This window comes from Pteropus alecto, unplaced genomic scaffold (assembly GCF_000325575.1).
Source record: "Pteropus alecto unplaced genomic scaffold, ASM32557v1 scaffold5, whole genome shotgun sequence".
Classification (NCBI taxonomy): Eukaryota; Metazoa; Chordata; class Mammalia; order Chiroptera; family Pteropodidae; genus Pteropus; species Pteropus alecto.
The window spans coordinates 33,518,261-33,527,820 of NW_006441953.1; the positions used below are offsets into that span (position 1 = coordinate 33,518,261).

General features: G+C 44.1%; 1 pseudogene; it reads right to left on the bottom strand.

The window, feature by feature from the left end:
* Positions 1-6,206: 6,206 nt before the first annotated feature.
* On the bottom strand, positions 6,207-8,206 carry LOC102881144 (annotated as a pseudogene).
* Positions 8,207-9,560: the final 1,354 nt, after the last annotated feature.

Sequence of the window (9,560 nt, forward strand, 5' to 3'; positions counted from 1 at the left end):
GCACACCGGAACCTCGCGGTCTTCGCCGGGCCTCTGAGGCCAAGCAGATCCCGGTCGGGCAAGGGCCTCCTGCCTGCGCCCCCCGCAGTCCGCGTGGGAGTGGACCTGGCTGTTCCTAGAAGCACTTCGCTTTCTAGTCATTTCGAACACACGGGAAACCTGCAGAAGCAGCACAATGAAAGGTGCTTGCTATTCCGTCAGCGGGTGCCCAGCTGCCCGCGCTGGCCGCATGTGCCACCTCACGCGAGTGCTGTAGGACGTTGCGCCCCGGACCGGGACACTTCCACAGACCAGAGGCAAAGCCCCAAATGACATCGACGCGGGCTCTGCATCGTGAGCCAGTCCTCAGGTCCATCTCTCCTGTCGCACCTGCCCCAGCTGTGCGAAGTAGCCTCCTCCCCTCAGGCCCAGGGTTCCCGGGGCTGTCCCTAACCCTGCCTTCACACATCGATGGCTATAAAGGGCACAGATGACACCCGCCCAGGTCTGCCTAATGCCTCCTGTTCACACTCAGGTCCTTCACTTCCAGCAGGAACACCCTGGGCTGGTGCTGTGATTCCCCTGTGGCTCCCTCCCCCACACGGCTCCCACGGGACCCCACCACAAACTCTTCATGTGACACCCATGTGACTCCACGTGACCTTCAAGCAACCCTGTTGTGATTCTTATGTGACTACCATGATCCCACATAACTCCCAGGTGACCCGCACATGTCCCCTGTATGACTCCACCGTGATCCCTGCATGACCCCCAGTGACATCTAGGTGCCCTTCCACACGAACCCACGTGACTGCCTGATATGGGAGCAACTGTCTCCCAACGGGCGGTTTTACACCGAGGTCTCGTGGACTCGGAGAGCCACGTGCATCCATGGTTCAGCTCCCGTGGCCTTCGGAAAGCTGGCCAGCTGTGGATTCCAGGTGTCGGAATACTTTTTGAGCCTCCATTGCGGGAGAACAGTGAGAGCCTGGGATGTGGTGCTGCAGCCCTGACCCTATGAACCCCTTTCTCCCGTGGGCTTCAGACCCTGCAGCTGTGTGGGGGGCCGTCAGCGTCCTACAGTCTGCTGCTCCCCCCAACCCAGCACCCGTTCTCATGCCCAAGGCCAGCACCTTGGCTTCCCTTTGGGAACTCCTACTCCCTGCTTCCAGCCCAGACAGTTTCAGAGGGCCGCCCCCCATCTGGTCAATCCCACATTCCACCTCCTGGGTGCTCCGATGGGTTCAAGGATGAGCATGTTACCCAAGCCAGGCCAAAGACACTTAAAACTGTCACTTTTTATGGCCATTCTAACACCTCATTGTTTTAATTTGCGTATCCTTAATGACATGATATAGAGTATCACTTCATGTGCTTTCTTGACAGCTGTGTATCTTCTTTAGTGAGGTGTCTGTTAGGTCTTTTGCCCATTTTTAAATTGGGTTGTGTGTTTCCTTACTGTTGAATTTTAAGCTTTCTTCGTATATTTTGAATGATGGTCCTTTATCACATGTGTCTGTCGCAGATATTTTCTCCCAGTCTGTGGCTTGTCTTCTCATTCTCTTACATTGTCTTTTGTAGAGCAAATTATTTTGTAGTTTTAATAAAATTAGCTTATCAATTATTTCATGAATCATGCATTTTGTGTTCTATCTAAAAAGTCAATGTCATATATATGGCTATTATTTTTTTCCCCGAGTTATGTTATAGTTGTTTTATAAGTTTGCATTTCCTGAGAAAGGGGCTCCCCTCGGGTCTATCCTCCGAGTCTACTTTAGGTTTTGTGTTGGGTGAAGATAACTACTACGCTAAAGTCCATGGCAGGCCCGACACGCTCCCACCCTAGAGAAGGTCTCCTTTCATAGAGAGGGGCTCCCTCTCTTTCTCAGAAGGAAGCTCCTCTTTCTTGTGGTAAAGCCACACCCTTAGGGAAGAGCTCTGATATTAGGGGGTGGATCCTTACTCTAGAGGTTGAGTCCCACTCTAGAAGGGGGGGACACACCCTAAGTGGGGCACCTTGCTCTTATGGGGGTGAGTCTTGCTATATAAGGTGGAGTTCCACTCAAAGAGGGGTATCCCTTTTCAGGTGGGGAGCCCTGCTCTTTGAGGGACACCATTGTTAACGTAACCTACTCTTGTGGGGGAGAGCACCTTTTATGGGGGATCCCACTCCTAGCAGAGCCTCACAATGGAGGAGCCCTGATCTAAGTGGGGGCTCTCTTTTGGGGGGAGACCTGCTTCTAGGGGGGAGCTCCACTCTGGGGGCCGGGAGCTCCAATCTAGAAGGGAGAGCCATGCTCTTGTGAGGGAGCTCCTCTCTGGATAGGAAGCAGGATCCTGTGTGAGTGCAGTTTCCTGGACTCAGAACTGTTAGAATCAGTCTTCAGTTTAAATTCCTGTAAAATGGAGATAGTAAAATGGAGATTTCCTTCCTCATTTGGCAAATGGAAACAATACGTTAGATAAGGCATGTGAAAGGCCTAAAACAGGATTAATTTCAAAGTGAGCTTAGTATCAAGAATCTGGATTCTTATTTTAATGAGTGGACAGAACCCTTAAGGCAGGGAAACGCTCTTCTCCGCTGCCATCTTGTGTGCATTTTTATAATAACACCCAAATGAATGTCATGACAAAAAGCTATTCTTGGTTGCCATCTGGTGTGCATTTTTGGAATAACACCTGAGTATATGTCATCAAGTACAGGTCATTATGAATATTCATTCTCTGCTGTCATCTGGTGGTCAATATTAGAATAACACCACAGTGCTGGTCATGAAGTTATTCTCTGCTGCCATCTCGTGGGTATTTTGGAAATAACACCCATGTGTATGTTATTAAAATTTATTTTCTGCTGCCATCTGTTGGGCATTTTGGGAAGAACGGCTGAGTGTATGTCATGAAAATTTATTTTGAGTCCATCTCATGTGCATCTTTGAAATAACACCAGAGTATATGTAAGAAAATGTTTTTCTCTGCCCCCATCTGGTGGGCATTTTAAGAATAACACCCGAGTGTTTGTTATCATGACTATTCATCCACTGCTGCCATCTGGTGGGCACATTGGGAACAACATCTAGTGCATGTCATGAAGCTATTTCTGCCGTTAATCTCGTGTGCATTTTGACGTTAACACACAAGGTCATATTATGAAACATTTTTTTCTGCTGCCATTTTCGTGTGTCTCTTGGGAATAACACAGGAGTGCATGTCATGAAAAGTTATTCTCTCTTGCTATCTTGTGAACATTTTGGGAATAACAGCAAAGTGTATGTAATAAAAAGTTACTGTCTGCTGCCATCTGGTTGGCATTTTATGAATAAAACTCTAGTCACTGTCATAAAAATTCGTCCTCAGATGCCATCTGGTGGCCACTTTGGAAATAACACCAAGTGCGGGTCATGAAATGTTATTTTTGGGCTATTTCACTGAGCACTTAGAAAATAACACCTGAGGCCTTGTCATTATGAAAAATTTTTCTCTGCTGTCATTTCGTGTGCATCTTGGGAAACACAGGAGTGCATGTCATGAGAAGTTATTCTTTGCTTCCATCTCGTGGGCATTTTGAAAATAACACCCAGGTGTATGTCATCATAAAAATTTATTTTCTGCTGCCATCTGGTGGGCATTTGGGGACTAAGACTCGAGTGTATGTCATGAAAATTTATTTTCTGCCCTCATCTTGTGTAGTTTGTTATAACAGCAGAAAGTATGTAATAAAAAGTTATTCTGCTGACAACTGGTTGGAACAACACCTAGTGTCTGTCATCATAAATATCAATTCACTGCTGCCATCCATTTGGCATTTTAGGAATAATATCGAGTGTATGCTATATCATGTGCATTTTGAAAATAACACCTAAGTTTATGTCATCATGAAAATTTTCAGCTGCCATCTGGTGGGCATGTTGGGAATAACATCCAAATGCATGCCATGAAAATTTATTTTCTGCTGCTTCCATTGAGTGGGGGTCACTAGGAAAAACTCTTCTCTGCTTCCATCTAGTATGCAACTTGGGAATAACACCTGAGTGGAGTTGACTATTACAAGCCCTTTTGTGCTGCCATCTAGTATGCAAATTGAGAATAGTACCAGTAGAGGTCACCAGTACAAGGTTCTATATCTGCCATCTAGTGTGCATCTTGGGAGAAACATGTGAGTGCAAGAAAAAGTATTCTCTTCTGCTATGGGAACAACATCGGAGTGGAGATCTCCTGGAAATCTTCTCTTTCTAAAGGCTTCTGAGCCAATAAAGAATGTTTCAGACCCAAAGCCAGGTGCAGTCCCATGTTCCCTGGAAGCTGGTACTGGAATGTGAATTCTTCGAGGTGAAACCTGGCCAAAGCTTGGCACGACCTGAATCAGGCGACTTCTCATCTGCCTCTTACCTATGCATGCCTTATGCCATCCTTGCCTCTTGGCTCCCTTTCTTCCCCAGAACAGGTTTTTAACTAACAGTGTGCTTAGAGAGCCTCCATAAGTCATCATGTATAGGATGAAATATTTTGCATGAAATGATGCAGCCCAGGAGGACCAGGCCAATAGGAACCCAGATCTGAGAGCAGAAAGCCTGGGTATAAAAAGACCATAGAGAAGCTTGCAAGAGCCAGACTGCAGCCCCCAAGGAGAGCTGGGGAGTCAGGGTGTGTTGGGATCCCAGACTCTGGCCTGGGGGTTGGGGCTGAAGGGTCCTTGGAGATTCCACTCCAAGTGCAGCATTTGCAAGAGGCAGTGAACACCAGGCTTATTGAGAAGCTTGGTATAACCGCCATTTTCATGCCCAGCTGTGGTGAATGGACCTGTCTGGAGGGCTGGAGATAGAGTTCGTCAGCTTCCCTCCAGCATAAGGTTGTTTTTTCCAAGGCTGGGACCACTTTCAGTTCAGAAGTAACTTCAAGATCTGGAAGACCTGGTAAAACAGTGAACATTCAGCCAAGGCTATTCCCAAGAGATCCCTAACCCATAGGCCACACACGCAGCCAGCAATCATGGGCTGAAAGCAGCTAAACACCCCACATCCTAGATTTTCTGTCCCTTTTAGTCACCGTATGACCATCTACCTCATTCTCTATTAATACCTGACTAGATTCAAGGTGTGCTCTTACATTCGCATCCTCACTCTCTGACAAGTCCGAGCTCCTGCTCACGGTCAATCCTTCCTCCCTCTTCTCTCTTCCTTCCTTATCACTCTTTCACTCTGTTATTTTCCTTCCAGGCCTATAGATAGACACTCCCTTTGTGTGAGCCTTCAGCCTGTTCTCCTTCAGCAGCTTCACACTCTTCATCCTTGCCCTTTACCCTTCATTAATCTCCCTTTCTGCCTTTTTCCAATTAAGGTGAGCTCTTCATCCCACCTCATCGCCTTCTGGAACAAATTTTTAAAATTGCAGAAAGCAATTAAAACCACTGTTAAAGAACCATTTCCAGCTCAATTTCAGCACCCCAAGGAAAAACAAAAAAAATCCACGACTATCATAGATGAAAACAAAATGAATGTAATTTGAATCAATTATTTTTCTCCACTGAGGTATAAAATCTTTTTGGAAATTGGATACTATACCATAACAAATTGTACTTCTCATAGTTATAATTTCCTTTAAATGCTGTTTAATATAGTCTTGTTATTTTTTTTTGTAAACATGTTTTCATGTTTCTGAATCAATTGGATACTATACCATAACAAATTGTACTTCTCATAGTTATAATTTCCTTTAAATGCTGTTTAATATAGTCTTGTTATTTTTTTTGTAAACATGTTTTCATGTTTCTGAATCCGGTTATAGTTCTTTTAATATATCTTTATATCAATATTTAATGTACTGGTTACCAGTTCTAATCAGACAAAAAAAATCTTAGAAATCTCATTACGACAGCATATTTAGCAAAATTTGCTGATGTGCAACCAAACTGTAAGAGGTGCAGCTTTCCAGAAAGTACATTTTGTCGATTGTTTCATCATCTGAATATTCTTTACAATGACAAAGGACTCTTGTAAACATCTGTATACACAGTCTTGGTACATTGTCGTTGCATGTCTTTGGACAGGAAGGCTGGTTCACAGGTGAGAAGTGAGTGGAGTCTAATTTTTAATGGCTGAGAAACTTTACATCCTATATGAGGGAAGCATTTTTCCTGTTTTCGTTATGTAAGAATGTGGCAGAAAGGTATGCAGAGGTAACCGAGTCGGTCCTTATTTTTTTCTTTTTTCATAAGTTTTATCTCTGAATATTTCTGGAAGAATAATGCTTTGAAGAAGCCAATGCTAGGACTTGCTTCCATCACAGCCTCTAATGCTCAGCGCCTAGCTGTCCTCTTCTGTGGCTTCATCCAGGCACCGATTACTGTTTATATGCTGCAAGGTTGGTTGCCTTTAGGTGGTGGCATTTGAGCATTGTGACTGGGCCATTAAGGTTGTAGATATTTAAGCAAAGGTCGTATGTTCTAATTTCTTTGTTGGAAGTATAAGAGAAAACCAGACTAACTTTCATACTGTGACAGTGAAAAATTCTCACTTTTTCATTCTCTTTTCTAGTGATGTTATCTAGACACTGATTTGTTTCCACATTTCTTATCTCTCCCAAAGAAAAATAGTGACGTGGAGTCTGAGGAGCATGATAAATAGCCTCTAGGTACCAAGAGGAAGGTTTTGCACTGGAGTTTGTATCTTAGACCAAGTCTTGATGTTCTGTCTCCATAATCTACCTTCTTACATGCCGAGAAATGATATAGAAGAAATTCTGAAATTCATCTATCCATACTTCTGCAAGTTATCTGTCATTTTTATTGACAATCTGTCTCATGCCTCTTGGAAACATACAAGATGTAGCTTTCCTAAACTCATGTCCAACATATGCGCAGGAAACGATCTCCTAAGTTCCTCCACACTGCCAAATCCTAAAGGAATTTTTTATGTTTTCTCCTCCTCAAATATCCATTCCAGCTTCTTATGTTCCACTTTCCTGAAAGTGATCTCTGCCTCTTGAAAAAGGCTTCCTGCCATTGTAGGTATTCTGACAGGAAGAGTCTGATCAACGTTCCTTCTGTCCATTTCTCTTCAGGGAACTGTATATCAGCAAAAATTGAGCTTCCAGGTGAATCCCATCATAGGTCATATCAGAACTTGCAATACACTCAAAAGTATCATCTCTGATCACATGTATGGTAGGATATACTACCGTTTTACTTGTCATGTTTGATCCTGGCTAAGGAAGTCTCCTGTCATCCCCTTGTACACTTACACTTACAGAGAGGTCCACAATGGTGATCACTCCGCCTTTAGATGCAGCAATTTCTTTTATTCAATTAATTTATTTTTAAAATTAAAGCATTTTTTACTATAGACTTTACATTCAATATTATTTTTCACAGACATAGCAGCTTCTTTTATTCTAGCTCTGATTTATTTTGAACATTATTCCATTAAAATTACATGCACTGCTACTTTTAATTTTTTCACATAACTCTCCAGGGGCTCTTCAGAAAGTCTCTTTCACTGGCATCATCTATTAGAACAAATTCTTTTAGCATGTGTCTTGGCGAGTGATTAATGACACTATGGACAGTTCACAGAAGTGTGCTCTAAGCCTCATTGTGGCAAAGTATCACCACACTTGTCATAGGAAGATTTCTGGCTACACCCTTGTTTTACGCCCTTCTAATCTAACATCTGGTAAAGATTTGTTGAGTGGAATCATCTCACTGGCTATTTAATTAAATTTATTAATTTTAAACATTGCTTTCAAGTTTTCTTGATCCTCTTTAGGAATGATGACATTTTTCCCCATTTCTCCAGGGCCTTCATGAGGCCTTTTTATTGGCCCCAGAAGGAAATACCCCCCCATCACATTTGTCACATCCACTGAAGTAAAGCAGCAGGAACATACCCGAGAGTGCCCAAATCAAGGGGGTGGCTAAGACCACCGTGCAATATGCAAATTTTCTTGTGGTATTTTAATTCAAATGCAAAATTAAAAATATATATATACACTGATGATGAAAAATTTTCCAATCTAGTTTAAGCCGAAATCATATTCATGAAACCAAAGTGGATTTTCAAATAAATTTGTGTCTCAAAACCAAATGCTCCACATCTCTTTCGTATGCATGCGGCAGTGGCGGTGGCAGTGGTGATGGTGATGATTGCGGACGCTTCTCGCGACAGGCCCGTGTGATTGAGTCGTATTCCTGACACTGCAGCGTGGGCTCTACTCTCCGGCAGTGGTCACCCATGACACCTCCTCAGGCACTATGGGTGCACTACTTTCCCCTAATGATTTCGAATTAGGTGTTGCTAACTCAAGGGGCCCCCTACAATTAAGCATAAGAGAAAACAAAATGCCATGATAAATAAACTCACATTTCTCCCAGTTGCTCATATTTTGAAATGCAGCAAGCTTAATTAGAAGAGCATGATTTGGCACAGGAGCAACAATAGACATTCTGAAAATGACTTATAAGCATCTTTAACATTCCTATACTTCTATATCAATCGTGTTTAAAAGATTAATTTTGTTATTCAAAAATGATTAAGTAATTTGGGTGAACCTATGTACACAATTCTGCTAAGTCTTCTACAATAAAAGCTTATGCTTGAAAAACTCTATTTGCCAAAGCCGGGTCAGGAAGGATGTCTGTAGCACTTGCGGCTGAACAAACTCCGACCCATTGGCTCCTCGGCTGGGGGAGGATTGGGGACAGACAGACTGGTTGCCCTTGTGCCGGAGTATTCATCCCAGGCACGCAGCCCACACAGCGTGGGTCTAATCCGCGCCTTCCCACCATAGGCCATTGGCTGCTTGACTCCAAAAAGGCGCAAGGTACAGGTATTAGAGGGTGGGGCCAGTATGAGGTTGAGGGAGGTGTTGAGAGCTGGTGGGGAGGAGCCAAGGGGCGGGTCCTGGGACAGTTCTCCAATCAGTGTAGAGTTGGATTGCCCTTACTCCAGACCCAGTCCTGGGGATGCGGGGGCGGTAGTCTCCACCCTGTGCGGACCACCATGTGACACCACCCCTCCGCGTGAGCATGTGTGGACTCCCCCACTCCCATAGCACACTCATGTGATTTGTCGTGAGCCCACTTTGTGTATGGTCTGCCTTTTTAGGGCGCCCAGAGAAACTTCTTGAGGCTTCCAGTGGCGCCATTGTGTGAGGCAGTCGGTCTTTGTATCTCAGCAGCTTCTAGAGCCGCAACACGTACCCGGTGAAAAGAAAAGGTGAGAAGCTTTGTGCCAGGAGTGCCAAGGCGTGGGGAGAGGGGCAGTCTGTCTTCAGAAGACACAGCAGAGGACCTGGCTCCATGTGGAAAATTCTTTTTTTAAAATTCTTTAGTGTAGCATAGTGAGGGTGAGGAGTGCTGAACATGTGCGTATCTGTTTTTTGCTTCATGCTATAGAGGAACTAAAGATATTTGATCTATTAGTCTACATGTAACAGAGAATTACTTCTTTCTTCATTCCAGCCTGCGTCTCTCCCAAGCCAACAGTTCCTTCCATAGATACGCTCATTGACCTGGAGGAGTTCTGCCTGAACAAAGGGATTTGAAGATTTTGCAGTCTTCCTTAGGTCCTATATCCTGCCTCTTTCCC